The following is a 17,105-nucleotide window of genomic DNA, read 5'->3' as shown; positions in this document are numbered from 1 at the left end:
CGGTGCGTAAAAACATATATGCAATAAATGCAAAAACAAATAAATACAATTATATTAAGTACAAAAGTTTTAACAGTGTTGCCTAGTGCAGAAGGTAGTGTTCAGTTCTCGTATGGCCCTGGGGTAAAAACTGTTCTTAAGTCTGTTTGTTCGGGATTTGATCGACCTGAAACGTCGACCAGAGGGCAGATGAACAAACAGACGGTGGCCGGGGTGGGATGGATCTTTTATTATTTTGCCTGCTCTACTGAGGCAGCGTAGGCTGAACAGGTGCTCCAGGGAGGGCAGTGAGCAGCCGATGATCTTCTGGGCCGTCGTGATGACCCTCTGAAGGGCCTTCCTGTCCTTTTCTGAGCAGCTGGCATACCATGTGGTTATACAGTATGCCAGCACACTCTCGATGGAGCAGCGATAGAAGGACATCATGAGCTTCTCCTGCAGGTTGGTTTTCCTGAGGATCCTCAGGAAGTGGAGTCTATGCTGTGCCTTCTTCACTGTGGTGATGGTGTTGGTAGACCAGGTAAGATCCTCTGCGATGTGCGTACCCAGGAACCTGAAAGCGGGTACCCTTTCCACACAGACCCCATTGATGTAGAGTGGGTCGTATTCTGCACTGGTTTTCCTGAAGTCAATTATAAGTTCCTTTGTTTTGGAGGAGTTCAGGACAAGATTGTTCATTGAACACCATGCTGCCAGCCTTTGGATTTCATCCCTGTAGGCTGTCTCATCTCCTCCTGAGATGAGTCCAACCACAGTCGTGTCATCCGCGAAGTTGATGATGGTGTTGGTGGGATGGGTGGGGGCGCAGTCGTGAGTGTAGAGGGAGTAAAGGATGGGGCTCAACACACAGCCCTGTGGTGAGCCGGTGCTCAGTGTAATGGTGGAGGAGAGGTGAGGGCCTATTTTGACGGTCTGGGGGCGGTTGGTCAGGAAGTCCTTGATCCATTGGCAGATGGTTTGGGAAAATCCAAGGTCAGAAAGTTTGGTGACCAGTCTGCTCGGGATGACCGTGTTAAAGGCAGAGCTGAAGTCGAGGAAGAGCATCCTCACATAGCTCCCCTGGTGTTCAAGGTGGGTCAGTGCAGTGTGAAGAGCAGTGTCGATGGCATCCCCTGTAGACCTATTTGCTCTGTAGGCAAACTGGTATGGGTCGAAGGTGGGTGGGAGGCTGGCTTTGATGTGCTGCAGGACCAGTCTCTCGAAGCACTTTGTGATGACCGGTGTGAGTGCTACCGGACGGTAGTCGTTAAGGCCGCTGATGACAGACTTTTTCGGCAGTGGGATGATTGTGGCGGACTTCAGGCAGGGAGGGATGGTGGATTTTAAAAGGAACAGGTTGAAGATTTTTGTGAAGACCTCAGATAATTGGTCTGCACATTCCCTCAGCACTCTGCCCGTCACACCATCGGGGCCTGCAGCTTTCCTGGGATTCACAGCTCTGAGCACGCGCTTAACATCATACTCCTGCACAGTGAAGGTGTTGCTGTCAGGTGCTGGAGAGGGTGTTATGTCTGCCCCTGCAGCTTTCACCTCGAAACGAGCAAAGAAACAGTTAAGTTCCTCTGCCAGCGAGGCGTCGCCGTCGGCAGTCGTGTGGTTGCTGGTCCTGTAGTTGATGATGTGCTGGATGCCTTGCCATACCCGCCGTGGGTCATTGTTGGTAAAGTGGTCCTCAATCTTCCTCTTGTAGGATGCTTTGGCATCCTTGAAGCCTCTCTTCAGGTTGGTTCTAGCAGCACTGTATAGAGCTCTATCACTAGACCTGAAGGCGGTGTTACGGTCCTTGAGGAGAGACCTGACATCCTTTGTCATCCAGGGCTTCTGATTGGGATACAACCGGATACGTTTGTCGACGGTGACATTGTCAACACAGTTTTGGATGTAGCAGAGTACAGTTGATGTATACTCCTCCAAGTCCTGATCCTCAAAAATATCCCAGTTGGTCCTTTCGAAGCAATCCTGCAGCTGCGAGGAAGCTCCTTCAGGCCATGTCTTAACAGTCTTTATGGTGACTGGAGCTTTCCTCCTGAGTGGGGTGTATGCTGGAGTTAAGAATATGGACAGGTGATCTGACTGCCCCAGGTGTGGTAGTGGTGCTGACCTGAAACCCTTCTTAATATTTGAATAAACCTTGTCTAGTGTGTTTTTCCCCCTGGTAGCACATCTTATGTGTTGTTCAAGTTTCGGGAGAACTGTCGTTAGGTCTGCATGATTGAAGTCCCCGGCTATGATGTGGGCTGCTTCTGGATATGTGCTCTGTTGTGAGTTTATTGCACCGAGCAGGTAGCCTAAAGCTGTGCTAGCGTTAGCATTCGGTGGGATGTAGACTGCTGTTACTATAACCCCTGTAAATTCACGAGGAAGGTTAAAAGGCCTGCATTTAACTGTTAGGAACTCCAGATCAGGAGAACAATGGCTATCCATGATTTGGATGTTAGTGCACCAGTTGTTGTGCACGTAAATGCATAACCCCCCCTCCCTTGCTCTTACCGGAGTCGATGTTTCTGTCCCAGCGAAACGCTGTACGCCCGGCTAGCTCAATGGCTCCGTCTGGGATAAGTGGATGAAGCCATGTCTCTGTTACTAAGAGAATACAACAGTCCTCCACGAGTTTGTTTGCTGATATCTGTAGTTTTAATTCGTCCATTTTGTTGATGATGGATCTGACGTTGGTGAGAAACATGCTAGGTAGCGGTGGTTTGTGTGGCTGTCTCTTTAGCTTGGCAAGTATACCGGACTGGCGTCCTCGCTTTTGCTTCCTGTTTCTCCTCCTCCTGCGACGCCTGTTCACGCCGACAACTATTCACGGAGAGCCCGGCGTCCTGGCTATCTCCTCCGGTATATTTCGTGGGTGTAGCAATTCGCTCGTAAGGTCCCGATTGCACTGGAATCCTATGATCAGAAGATCCTTGCGGTTGTAAGTAGGATTTGCCTGATTTGCATGACTAAAATTGACTAACAGACATAACACAGATAACACACATAAAAAGCACCGAAAGGGAGAGCTGTGAGCCGCTGCGTCTGTGCGCGCCGCCATCTTGCCACCAATATCCTATTCAAAACATATAAGATTATTAAGGGGTTGGACAAGTTAGAGGCAGGAAACATGTTCCCAATGTTGGGGGAGTCCAGAACCAGGGGCCACAGTTTAAGAATAAGGGGTAGGACATTTAGAATGGAGATGAGGAAAAACTTTTTCAGTCAGAGAGTTGTAAATCTGTGGAATTCTCTGCCTCAGAAGGTAGTGGAGGCCAATTCTCTGAATGCATTTAAGAGAGAGCTAGATAGAGCTCTTAAGGATAGCGGAGTCAGGGGGTATGGGGAGAGGGCCGGAACGGAGTATTGATTGAGAATGATCAGCCATGATCACATTGAATGGTGGTGCTGACTCGAATGGCCGAATGGCCTACTCCTGCACCTATTGTCTATTGTCTATTGTCTATTGTCTATTGTCTATGTCCCAAAACGGAACAAAGAAATTCTCATTTGCAGCAGCTCAACAAACATGTAACGATAGTAATCTGTAAAACCCATATTAAGCAACAGAAAAAGGTTCAGAATATATAATACAAACAAACAATAGCAAACAAACAAACAAAGCAAAGACAAAAATAATGCCCCCGAATCTGCGTAGTTCGGAGATTATTTGGAGGTTGTAGTGTTTAATAGCCTGATAACTATTCCCAAATATTCACAAACTTCACATACTTCACTCAAACTTTATTTTCAAAGTCTTGCACTGATACCTGCAGGAAGCAGCAAATAAACTGTACCAACATTAACAAGGCTGGGTGGCTGTTCAGAAAAGGCAGTTTGTGTGCTGTACACATCAAGAAATTGACCAATGTTTATATTCCAGCATTTCTTACTGAACTAAAGAACTATGTAACAGATTTCTAAAGAACAAGCTGTGAGAAGAAGGATGTATGGGAGGGCCAACATGTATTTGTCAAGAAACAGCAGATGCTATAAAAATAAAAACATCGGGAACATTTTTCCTGCATCTAGCCTGTCTAATCCCCTAAGAATTTTAGATGTTTTTATAAGATTCCCTCTCATCCGTCAAAAGTCCAGTGTATACAAGCCCAGTCCCACCATCCCAGGAATTAACCTGGTGAACCTACGCTACACTCCCTCAATAACAAGAATAGGAAGGAATAGACTCCCTGGTCACCCTGCTAGCTTCACTGTTCATCTCCCTTCTTTATCACCTCTTTTACAGTCAACAATGGACCAATGGACCACTCCCTCAATAGCAAGAATGTCCTTCCTCAAATTAAGAGACCAAAGCTGCAGACAATACTCCAGGTGTGGTCTCACCAGGGCCCCGTACAACTGCAGTTGGACCTCTTTGCCCCAATACTCAAATTCTCTTGAGGCCAACATGCCATTTGCTTTCTTCACTGCCTGCTGTACCTACAAGCTTACTTTCAGTGACTAATGTACAAGGACACACAGGTCTCGTTGCACCTCCCCTTTTCCTAATCTGACACCATTCAGATAGTAATCTGCCTTGTTCTTGGCACCAAAGTGGATAACTTATCATTTATCAACATTATACTGCATCTGTCATGCATCTGCCCAATCACCCAACCTATCCAAGTCACCCTGCAGCCACATAGCATCCTCCTCGCAGCTCACACTGCCACCCAGCTTTGTGTCATCCGCAAACTTGATGTTACATTTTATTCCTTTGTCTAAATCGTTTATATATATTGTAAATAACTGATGTCCCAGCACTGAGCTTTGTGGCACCCCAATGTCGCTGCCTGGAATTCTCAAAAGGACCCATTAATTCCTACTCTTTGCTTCCTGTCTGCCAACCAGTTCTCTATCCATGTTAATACCCTACCCCTAATACCATGTGCTCTAATTTTGCACACTAATCTCTTGGGCGGAACCTTGTCAAAGGCCTTTTGAAAGTCCAGATGCACCACATCCACTGGCTCTCCCTTATCCATTCTGCTTGTTACTTCCTCAAAAAATTCCAGTAGATCAGTCATGTATGATTTCCTCTTCATAAATCCATGCTGACTTTGACCGACCCTGTCACTGCTCTCCAAATGCGCTGGTATTACATCTTTAATAATCGACTCATGCATCTTCCTCACTACCGATGTCAGGCTTACTGGTGTATAATTCTCTGTTTTCTCCCTTCTTTCTTAAAAAGTGGAGTTACCCTCCAGTCCACAGGAACTGATCCAGAGTCTATAGAACACTGGAAAATGATCACCAGTGCGTCCACGATTTCTAGGGCCATCTCTTTGAGTAATCTGGGATGCAGACCATCAGGCCCTGGTGATTTATCTGCTTTCAGTCCCAACAGTTTACCTAACACCATTTCCTGACTAATATGAATTTCCTTCAGTTCCTCCCTCCCACCGGATCCTCGTTCCCCTAGTATTTCTGGAAAATTGTTTGTGGCTTCGTTCGTGAAGTCAGAACCAAAGTACTTGTTTAACTGGTCTGCCGTTTCTTTGTTTCTCGATTATAAATTTACCTATTTCTGACTGTAAGGGACCTACATTTGTCTTCACTAATCTTTTCCTCTTCACATATCTATTTAAGCTTTTACTGTCAGTTTTTATATTCTCTGCAAGCTTTCTTTCATGCTCTATTTTCCCTCTCTTAATTAACCCCTTTGTCCTCCTCTCTTGAATTCTAAATTTCTCTCAGTCCTCTGGTTTGCTGCTTCCTCTGGCCAATTTATATGCCTCTTCCTTGGATTTAACACTATCCCTAATTTTCCTCGTTAGCCACGGTTGAGCCGCCTTCCCTGTTTTATTTTTAGACTGGGATGAACAATTGTTGTAATTCATCCATGCGATCTTTAAATCTTTGCTATTGCATATCCACCGTCAACCCTTTGAGTATCATTTGCCATCTATCCTACCCAAGTCCCATCTCATGCCATCAAAGTTGCCTTTCTTTAAGTTCAGGACCCTTGTCTCTGAATTAACCATGTCACTTTCCATCTTAATGCAGAATTCTACCATATTATGGTCACTGTTGCCCAAGGGGCTTTGCACAACACGATTGCTAACTAAACCTTCCTCATTACACAATACCCAGTCTCGGATGGCCTGCCCTCCAGTTGGTTCCTCTCCATAATTTGCTTAGTAAACCATCCTGTATACATTCCAGGAAATCTACCTCCTCCAGATTGTTACCAATTTGGTTAGCCCAATCTATATGTCGATTAAAGTCACCCATGCTTTGCCTTTGCTACACCCATCCCCAATTTCCTGTTTGATGCTATCCTCAACCTCACTACTGCTGTTTGGGAAGCTCGGAAGCCCTGAAGATAATCGAGGAGGGAGCCACTGGCAACTAAGGATGAGTGGAGTGGGAGTGGTGTAGGAGAGGGACTGGGGTATTGCCTCCATCACCTTCAAGGTTGGCTGGAGGAGGAGGTGCCCCCTCCCCCCCACCCCCCCTCCCCCCCACCCCCCCCCCCCGGGAAACAGACGCGGTTGGGGGAGGAAAGGATCATCTGGTCACGGGCAAGCAGCAGCCTGGGGCTTCACTGGATGGGGGGTACTCCAGTACCTCCAGCACGTGGACCGGACTTTGGACTTGGATCTTTTTCTTTGTAAACGGCGACAAAATGTGGCGACTGCATTTGTGGGTCGTGGAAAAGAATTTCACTGTGCTGTGCATACGTGACAATAATGAACCATTGGGCCATCAATGTATTTGTGTATTACTTTGCTTCGTGAAGTCGATCACCCATTCTCCTTTGTCTTGCTGCCAATGAGGGAGGGGTTGTTGTCTTGGCACCAGGTTACGAGGTTCTCAATCTCCTTCCTGTACTCTGTCTTGTAATTATTTATTATCAGGCCGACAATGGTAGTATCATCTTTGAACTTGAACATTGAGTTGGATTGGTATTTGGCTACACAGTTATAGATGTGCAAGTATAGTCGGGGGCACCAGTGTTGAGGGTTATCGTAGAGGATGATTTGCCAGTTGCAGAGGGGAATGCTAATTCCAGGTTTCATGAGTTTGCACATGAGCTTGGTTGGTATAATGGTATTGAAAGTAAAGCTGCCGTCTGTGAGTAGGAGGTTGATGTAGTATCCTTCTTATCCAGGTGTTTCAGGCATGAGGGTAGGGCCAGGGAGATGACATCAGCCCCAGGGACCTATTGTGGTGAAAGGTGAATTGCATTGGATCAAGGCTGCTTGGCAAGCTGGATATTATGCGTTCCATAACCAGCCTCTCGAAGCACTTCATGATGGTGGATGTCTCGGCCACTGGGCGTTAGTCATTAAGGAATGGCATCTTGCTTTTCTTTGACACTGGGATGATGGTGGTTTTCTTGAATCAGGTGGGTACCTCAGAGTGGAGTAGGGAGAGGTTAAAGATGTCTGAATGGTTGTGGGCGGAGTGCCTTGCAAACGAGTGTGCTGTTTCAATCCATTAACATTTCTCAGCATCTGTTGTTGATTTACTTACAATATGTTACAATTACAGAGTAATTGCTACACAAACAATATTTCCAATATTAGTAACTTTTAAGCGATAAAATTAAATGTGATTGAAGAAGTTTCAAGCAATCAGTCTACAAGTTATTTGGACATTGAAAAAGAATGGGAGAGTATAAACCCCCAGGAATTTGGTGATGGGTTAGCAGACCCTGAAGATCCAGATTGTGAGGTAGTGAAAACTGCTAATGTTAATTTTAAGAAACTCCAGTCAGGAAGTTCATTCACTCATCAGTGGTCATCTTTGGTGAATACTGCTTTAAATATCGTATCTAAATACTCATTCCTTTAGGCTCATCTGTTGCTCAGATTCAGACAGTACAAGTGCCCCCTTCACCCCCATCAACATGGCAGTGCCTTTACCTCATGTTGAATGTTATTTGCCTCAACCTCAAACAGAACCATATCATCCAGGTGGATCGCACAACATTCCTGATGCAGAAACAAATGTTGTGCTTTGCATACAAAGGAACCATCTGGAGGGAGGGGCATTGTAATATTAAAATAGGCTCCTATTCCAACAGCAATTAAGAACAGGAATAGAATGAATCACTAATCACATTTGCCCTCGAGATATATCTGAGCTGAGTTCAATCACATCTGAATTTTTCATGCTTTGCAGGAGTATAACTTGATTAGGAATGTTGTGTTCCTCTGCAGGCTAGCAACACTTCTGCCAGTTGATGTTTTCTTGTTTGACTTGGAAACCCTGGTAACAATTACTGGAGGATTCTCACTGATCACTGGTGCAAAGATCAAATGGTGAAATAAGCATGTGCATCAATCATATCATATGGGCAGTTAAATGGAAATTAAATAAACTAAATCTCTCAATAAGCTATGATGTGAGATAAAGTGTCACAGATCTTTGTGCATTCTGCTGTAGTACAAAACCCACTTCAAGTGGCTACCCAACTATTCTGGTGTCAATCCCATTCTTAATAATAATCAATGTATATTCTTCGGAATGATCTCCTTGGCCATTTCCAAATCTAACTATTTTTTCACTGGCTTGGCTCGGAAATGTTGATAAAAAACAAACATTTACTAGATTCTCAAGGTCCGGGTCAATAAACAGTATTCCTGCCAATTCCCTCATTCTTACGATACTGGAACATTCGTCATTGGTACTTTATTATCACGTGTATCTAATTACAGTAAAATTTATTTTTTGCATGCAGTTCAGTGACAATCCTACTCTACATTAGGCACAATCATACTAATTCCAAGAGTGTTAGACGGTAGACCACACTGAGGTATTATGTACCCTTCAGGACCAAATGTTTTAAAATGTTAGTCGTGAAGTTTGACAAAATATTCTGTCTCGTCCACCCATGTGGTTTAACAACTCAGTTTTCTATTTAACAAAACCATATTTTACTGAAAATTCAAATTGTTGCTCAGAGTACATTCTCATGGTTTCATCTAAATGTTTGTCTGATTCATTCCACATTTTGAATGGTCAGTACGATTTTTCCAAAGAATAACACTGGGTTGGTTTAGAGATGTAGCATAGAAACAGGTCCTTCAATCTCCCGATCCCATTCGTTCTATTTTATTGCACTTACTCATTTACTCCCTATACAATGGGGACAATCTTACAGAGGCCAATTAACATGTTAATCCTAACATGTCTTTGGCATGTCTTTGTGATGGCGGAGCACCCAGAGGAAAACAAAAGAGAGAACGTTCCAATTCTACACAGGTCAGGATCTAACCTGGGTCTCTGGCATTGTGAGGCAGCAATTCTACCAGTTATGTCACTGTGGTTGAGTTCACCCATCACAGTTATTTTAACAAAGGGATTGATACTGATAGATAGACACTTGAAAGTTTGTTCATATTGTTCCCAAATATGTATATCTTTTCTGAAGGAAGGAATGGGTCTTGACCTGAAATGTCACCCATTCCTTCTCTCCAGAGATGCTGCCTGTCCCACTGAGTTACTTCAGCATTTTATGTCTATCTTCTATGTATATCTTTTTGTGCCTTCTCCATTGGCTCTTTTGCTGTAACAGAGAATCACATAGCACAAAACAATCATGAGCCCACCGAGTTTACGCACTGACTTGTGCTAAATCCATACATCTTTGGGATATAGGAGGAAACTGGCAATTTAATCATGCTATTGATTCCAGAAATTCCAACTAAACTCTGAACTGCCTTGATTGCACTAGATACTTGGGGTTTTATTTTTATTTTTTGCATTATTTTTGTAATATTTTTTAATTATTATTTTTTGTTTTGTTTATGATGTCTACTGAGTACTATGTTTACAGTTTTGTCCAGTCACTCTACACTTCCATCCCCCACAAGGATGGTCTCGAAGCCCTCCGTTTCTTCCTCGACCGTAGAACCAGCCAATTCCCATCTACCAACACTCTCCTCCGCCTAGCAGAGCTGGTTCTTACCCTTAACAACTTCTCCTTTGACTCCTCCCACTTCCTCCAAACCAGAGGCGTAGCTATGGGCACTCGCATGGGCCCGAGCTACGCCTGCCTCTTTGTCGGGTACGTCGAACAATCCCTGTTCCGGACGTACACCGGCCCCATCCCCGAACTCTGCATTCGCTACATCGACGACTGCATTGGTGCTACCTCTTGTACCCATGCAGAACTCACTGACTTCATACACTTCACCTCCAATTTCCATCCTGCCCTTAAATATACCTGGACTATCTCCGACATCTCCCTCCCGTTTCTGGACCTCACCATCTCCATCACAGGAGACAGACTAGTGACGGACATTTACTATAAACCCACTGACTCACACAGCTATCTGGACTACACTTCTTCCCACCCGGTCCCCTGCAAAAAGTCTATCCCCTACTCCCAATTCCTCCGTCTATGCCGCATCTGCGCCCGGGATGAGGTGTTTCACACTAGGGCTTCAGAGATGTCCTCGTTCTTCAGGAAACGGGGCTTCCCCTCCTCCATTATAGATGAGGCTCTCACTAGGGTCTCTTCTACATCCCGCAACTCCGCTCTTGCTCCCCCTCCCCCCACTCGCAACAAGGACAGAATCCCCCTCGTTCTCACCTTCCACCCCACCAGCCAGCGGATCCAACAAATTATCCGCCAACATTTCCGTCACCTACAATGGGACCCCACCACTGGCCATATCTTCCCATCCCCTCCCCTCTCTGCATTCCGCAGAGACCGTTCCCTCCGCAACTCCCTGGTCCACTCGTCCCTTCCTACCCAAACCACCCCATCCCCCGGGCACTTTCCCCTGGAACCGCACGAGATGCAACACCTGTCCCTTTACCTCCCCCCTCAACTCCATCCAAGGACTTAAACAGTCTTCTCCAGGTGAGACAAAGGTTCACCTGCACCTCCTCCAACCTCATCTATTGCATCCGCTGCTCTAGATGCCAACTTATTTACATCGGCGAAACCAAGCGCAGGCTCGGCGATCGCTTCGCTGAACACCTGCGCTCGGTCCGCATTAACCACACTGATCTCCCGGTGGCCGAGCACTTCAGCTCCCCCTCCCATTCCCAGTCTGACCTTTCTGTGGAATCTGTGGAATTCTCTGCCTCAGAGGGCAGTGGAGGCCAATTCTCTGAATACATTCAAGAGAGAGCTAGATAGAGCTCTTAAGGATAGCGGAGTCAGGGGGTATGGGGAGAAAGCAGGAACGGGGTACTGATTGAGAATGATCAGCCATGATCACATTGAATGGCGGTGCTGGCTCGAAGGGCCGAATGGCCTACTCCTGCACCTATTGTCTATTGTCTATTCTGTCATGGGCCTCCTCCAGTGCCATAGTGAGGCCCACCGGAAATTGGAGGAACAGCACCTCATATTTCGTCTGGGCAGTTTGCAGCCCCTTGGTATGAACATCGACTTCTCCAACTTTAGATAGTTCCTCTGTCCTTCTCTTCCCCTCCCCCTTCCCAGATCTCCCTCTATCTTCCTGTCTCCACCTATATCCTTCCTTTGTCCCGCCTCCCCTTACATCAGTCTGAAGAAGTGTCTCGACCCGAAACGTCACCCATTCCTTCTCTCCTGAGATGCTGCCCGACCTGCTGAGTTACTCCAGCACTTTGTGAATAAATACTTTCGATTTGTACCAGCATCTGCAGTTATTTTCTTATACTACTATGTATACATATCTGTTGTGCTGCTGCAAGCAAGAATTTCACTGTTCAGTTTTGGGACATATGACAATCAAATATTTTTGACATTGGAGAAACCCTGTACAGTCACAGGGAAATATGCAAAGTCCCAAGGTCAGGATTGGACCCAAGTTATCAGAGTTGTAAGATAGCAGTTCTACTAGCTGCCTCACCTACTATTTACAGTATGAAAGATATAAGAAAATAACTGCAGATGCTGGTACAAATCGAAGGTATTTATTCACAAAAGGTATCGAAGGTATTTATTTATTTACAGTATGAAGATTACCTTTTCATTTCTTGTATCTGTGAACTAGCAAAGACTTGCTTCCAGGACTCATTACGTATTTTGCTGTTTTATGCCCCAAATCTATAGCATTTATAGTTTCCCGACGGGCCGCGGCTGTGGGCTGGGAACGGAGCAGGAGGCCTTTATCGAGGTGCCGCAGTCTTGATGCCTCCCGGATTGCCACGTAGAAGCCCGGGTTGGGACCCGGCCGGGGCCCCTCGGGACGGTTGGAGGAGACCGGCCCTCGCGGGTCACAGTCCGGGTCACAGTCCGGGTCGGCTGAGATGTAAATGTTAAAAAAATGTAAAAAACCTTTATTGTCACTACACAAAGTACAGCGAAATTAAAGCAGTCCAGATGATGCAATCACGCACAGCAGACAGTACAAAGGGCAAACCTTTATCTATAACAAGCTAAACCTAATCTACTGAATTAAACAAACTGACTTCTAATACAATATTGACAAAACAATTACAATATGGTCAAGGCAGTGTACAGTGCAATCAAGACAGCAAGTTATTGCACAGCAATGAGAGCTAACATATTGCAAATGCATCGGTAGTGCCGTTTAAAAAAAAAAAAAAATAATAATGTAATTAAATATAAGGTGCGGTCGGGTGTAACAGGTAATAAGTTTAGCAAATGTTAAGCAATATAAGTGCAGTAGGATGTAAACATGTATTAAATTGAGGCTTATGTTTTCTGACAAGTAACTGACAGTGTTCCGATCAGTTCCATTCCTTCCATCCAGTTTTATGTGAGTGTCTGGCAGTGTTCAGCTCACGTATGACGCTGGGGTAGAAGCTGTTCTTGAGTCTATTAGTCCGTGATGTAATGGACCTGAACCGTCTACCAGATGGCAGCAGTTGGAGCAGCTGATGACCAGGGTGGGAAGGATCCCTCAGGATGTTGGCTGCTCTGCTGAGGCAGCGGACGGAGTAAAGTTCCTCTAGAGAGGGCAGTGGGCAACCAATGATTTTCTTTGCAGAGTTGATGACCCTCTGAAGGGCTTTCTTGTCTGCCTCTGAGCTGCTGGTGTACCACATAGAAATACAGTATGTCAGCACACTCTCGATGGTGCAACGGTAGAAAGTCACTAGCAGCTGCTCTTGCAGGTTGTTCTTCCTGAGGATCCTCAGAAAGTAGAGCCGCTGCTGTGCCTTTTTGACTGCCGCTATGGTGTTTGTGGTCCAGGAGAGATCCTCAGCAATATGCGTGCCCAGGAACTTGAAGGCAGGGACCCTTTCCACACAAACCCCGCTGATATGCAGTGGTGTGTAGCCCGTATTGTGTCTTTGGAAGTCTATTATGAGTTCTTTTGTCTTGGAAGGATTCAGAGCCAGATTGTTTTCCGCACACCATCCTATCAGTTTTTGGACTTCATCTCTGTAGGCTGTCTCGTCATCTCCTGAGACGAGTCCAACCACAGTCGTGTCATCCGCAAACTTGATGATGGTGTTGGTAGGATGAGTGGGGGTGCAGTCGTGGGTGTAAAGGGCGTAGAGAAGGGGGTTCAACACGCATCCTTGTGGGCAGCCGGTGCTGATTGTGAGAGTGGAGGATGTGTGAGGGCCTAATCTGACCATCTGGGGCTGATTGGTCAGGAAGTCCTTAATCCAGTTACAGATAGATTGGGAGAGTCCTAAATCAGTTAGTTTAGAAACCAGTCTGTCCGTGATGACCGTGTTAAATGCTGAACTAAAATCTATGAAGAGCATCCTCACGTAACTGCCCTGCCGCTCAAGATGGGTCAGTGCGGTGTGTAGGGCAGTAGTAATGACGTCCTCTGTAGACCTGTTTGATCTGTACGCGAATTGGTGTGGGTCGATAGTGGCTGAGAGGCTGGCTTTGATGTGCTGCTGGATCAGCATCTCAAAGCACTTCATAATGACTGGGGTTAGTGCAACAGGACGGTAGTCGTTGAGATCACGGATGACTGGTTTCTTTGGCAGTGGGATTATTGTTGCGGATTTCAGGCAGGATGGGATGATGGCTTTAGACAGGGACAGGTTGAAGATCTTCGTGAAGACCACTGAGAGCTGGTCTGCACATTCTTTCAACACCCTTCCCGTCACTCCATCCGGGCCTGCAGCCTTCCTTGTGTTGACAGCCCTGAGCACACGCCTCACCTCATGCTCCTGTACCGTGAGCATGTGGCTGTTGAAGGCAGGTGTAGATGGTGTAACTAACTTTGCCGCTCTCACCTCAAAACGGGCAAAGAAGCCATTAAGTTCCTCTGCCAACGAGACGTTTGCATCAGCGACCTTGTAGTTGCTGGTTTTGTAATTTGTGAGGTGCTGGATTCCCTGCCAAAGTTGTCGTGGGTCCATGTGGGTGAAGTGGTCCTCAATCTCCTTTTTGTGATTTTCTTTTGCTCTTTTGATGGCTCTCTTAAGGTTGGCTCTAGCCACGCTGTAGAGGGCTTTGTCCTTGGACCTAAAGGCAGCATTACGATCCTTTAATCGAGTTCTGACCTCCTTTGTCATCCAGGGCTTCTGGTTTGAGTGCACCCGGATGTCAACACAGTTCTTAATGTAACAGAGTACTGTTGATGTGTACTCCTCCAAATCCTGGTCCTCAAAAATGTCCCAATTAGTCCTTTCAAAGCAATCCTGAAGCTGCGAGGATGCTCCTTCAGGCCACATTTTAACAATTTTGATGGCAGGGGGGGCTTTCCTTCTTAGGGGGGTGTATGCTGGGGTTAGGAGTATGGATAGGTGGTCTGATTGTCCCAAGTGAGGTAGTGATGTTGTCCTGTAGCCACTCTTGATGTTTGAATAGGCTTTGTCCAAAGTATTTATCCCCCTAGTTGCACATTTAATGTGTTGATGAAATTTCGGGAGAACTGCTTTTAAGTCTGAATGGTTGAAATCACCAGCTATAATATGGACAGCCTCGGGATAAGTCTTCTGTTGAGAGTTTATGGCGTTTAGTAGGTAGTCTTGAGCTGTGCTAGCATTAGCGTCCGGTGGAATGTAAACAGCTGTAACAGTTATAGCAGTAAATTCCCGAGGAAGGTAAAAGGGCCTGCATTTGACCGCTAGGTACTCCAGATCAGGAGAACAATGGCTGTCTACGATGTTGGTATTAGTACACCAGTCGTTGTGTATGTAGATGCAAACCCCACCGCCCTTGGTCTTACCAGAGTGTTTGTTTCTGTCCCAACGGAACGCTGTGCAGTCTGCTAGCTCCATGGCGGCATTGGGTGTGAACGAGTTTAACCACGTCTCTGTTATTAGTAGGATGCAGCAGTCTTTTATGAGGTTGTTCGTGGAAATCTGTAGATGTAATTCGTCCATTTTGTTGGTAATGGATCTGGCGTTAGTAAGAAATACGCTGGGAAGAGGTGGTTTATGCGGTTGTTTCTTTAGTCTAGCAAGTAGACCCGACCGGCATCCGCGCTTTTGTTTCCTGTGTCTCCTCCTCCTTCGACGTTCGCCAAGGTCGAAAACAATCCACGGGGAGCCCGGTGTTCTGGCAATCTCCTCCGGTATGTTGTGTGATTGCAGAAATTCGCTTGTAATTCCTTGGTTGCTTCGTTGTCCTTTATTTAAAATATTTTAAATATCGGGTCGACTATGGCGTCGGAGCCCGCGGCTGGGGCCCGGGGTCGGCATCACGGAGGAGTGAAGTGGGGCGTCGACAGCGGTGAGGCCTCAGCGGTGAAGCCTCGCGACGATGGGGCCCGGATGGTAGTGAAGCCTCACGGTGGCAGCAGTGATGCCTCACGGGTCGACCCCCGGTCGGCAGTCAATGAGGACCACCGTGAAGGGGGGGGAGAACAATGGAGGACCCGGCTTGGAGGACCACCGTGAGGGAGGTGGGGAGAGAACGAAGAACAATGCGGACCCAGCGGGGGGAACAAAAGGAGGAGCCGGTGTGCTTTGTAACTTTGTCAGCGCCATAGGTAGCTGCTTTTTAGATGCATTGTGTATGCAAGCAAAGAATTTCACTGTGCCTAGTCACATGTGACAATAAAGTATTCCATTCCAAATTTAATATCTTTTTTCCGTAACATATGTAATGGTGTTGCTCACTATTGTCACCAGATCTGGAAAAAATTGTCTCGCATAGCACAGTACAATTCCCCAAGATTATTTCAGTTTTGCATAGTTTTGCATGGACGCACCCCAACACCTCGAATGACTACAGACCTGACTTCACAAATCATTAAGTCCCTGGAGAGGCTGGTGCTCACTCGCCCACGACCCCTGGTTAAACCCTACCTGGACCCCCTGAAGTTCACTTACCAAAGATGGGGGTTGAGGACGCCATCATCCACCTGCTCCGTCGTTCCTATGTTCACTTGGATAAGCCGGGAAGCATTGTGAGAGTCATGTTTTTTTTAACTTCTCCAGTGCTTTTAACACCGTATGGCCTGCACTGTTAGGGAGCAAACTAACAAAGATGCGGGTGGATGCTGCATTGCTGTCGACCTAACTGGCCGACCACAGTATGTCAGGCTACAGAACGGTGTCTCGGACATGGTAGTGAGCAACGCAGGGTCCTCTCCCCCTTCCTGTTCACCATCTACACCTCGGACTTCAGATATAACTCGGACTCCTGCCACCTGCAGACGTTTTTGGATGACTGCAACTGTGGGCTGCATCAGTGAGGGGAGGGAAGCTGAATACAGAGGTGTAGTCAACGACTTTGTTGAGTGGTGTGGGCTGAATCACCTGCAGCTCAACACAGACAAGACTGAGGAGTTAATGGTGGACATTAGGAGAGGAACACCCCTGTCCTGTCTCCATCTGTAGGAGCCATTTATGCTTAATTCAGTTATTGTCATTGTGTTATGGCTGTTTTAATATTTCTAGTTTATGTCTTTTTTGCCTGCTTGTGGGTGTGACTTAATGCATAATTGGGAGTGTCTAGATGGGAGAGACTAGCGTGTCGACAGAGGTTGTGGGTCAGTTTAGACTCGGAGGATGGTGAGCATACAGTTCTTTACCATGCGCTCGCACCGGTTATATTTGTAAGAACCATACGGTAATAACTGCAAGAATTTCTAGATATTGTTTGAAGAAACAGTTGATAAAATACAGGAACTGATTTATTACTCTATGATTTGTGCTACTTTAATAAAACCAATTAATGAAGAAAAGGAGTTTGGAAGATTAGTTTTGTCATATCAGGGTGCGACGTGTGCGCAAGCTATAACTACATTTCATCCCCGAGAAGTAATGGCTATCGAAGTGGGATTTCG

This window comes from Rhinoraja longicauda, chromosome 27 (assembly GCF_053455715.1).
Source record: "Rhinoraja longicauda isolate Sanriku21f chromosome 27, sRhiLon1.1, whole genome shotgun sequence".
NCBI classification, from domain to species: Eukaryota; Metazoa; Chordata; class Chondrichthyes; order Rajiformes; family Arhynchobatidae; genus Rhinoraja; species Rhinoraja longicauda.
This window is presented reverse-complemented; position numbering follows the sequence as displayed.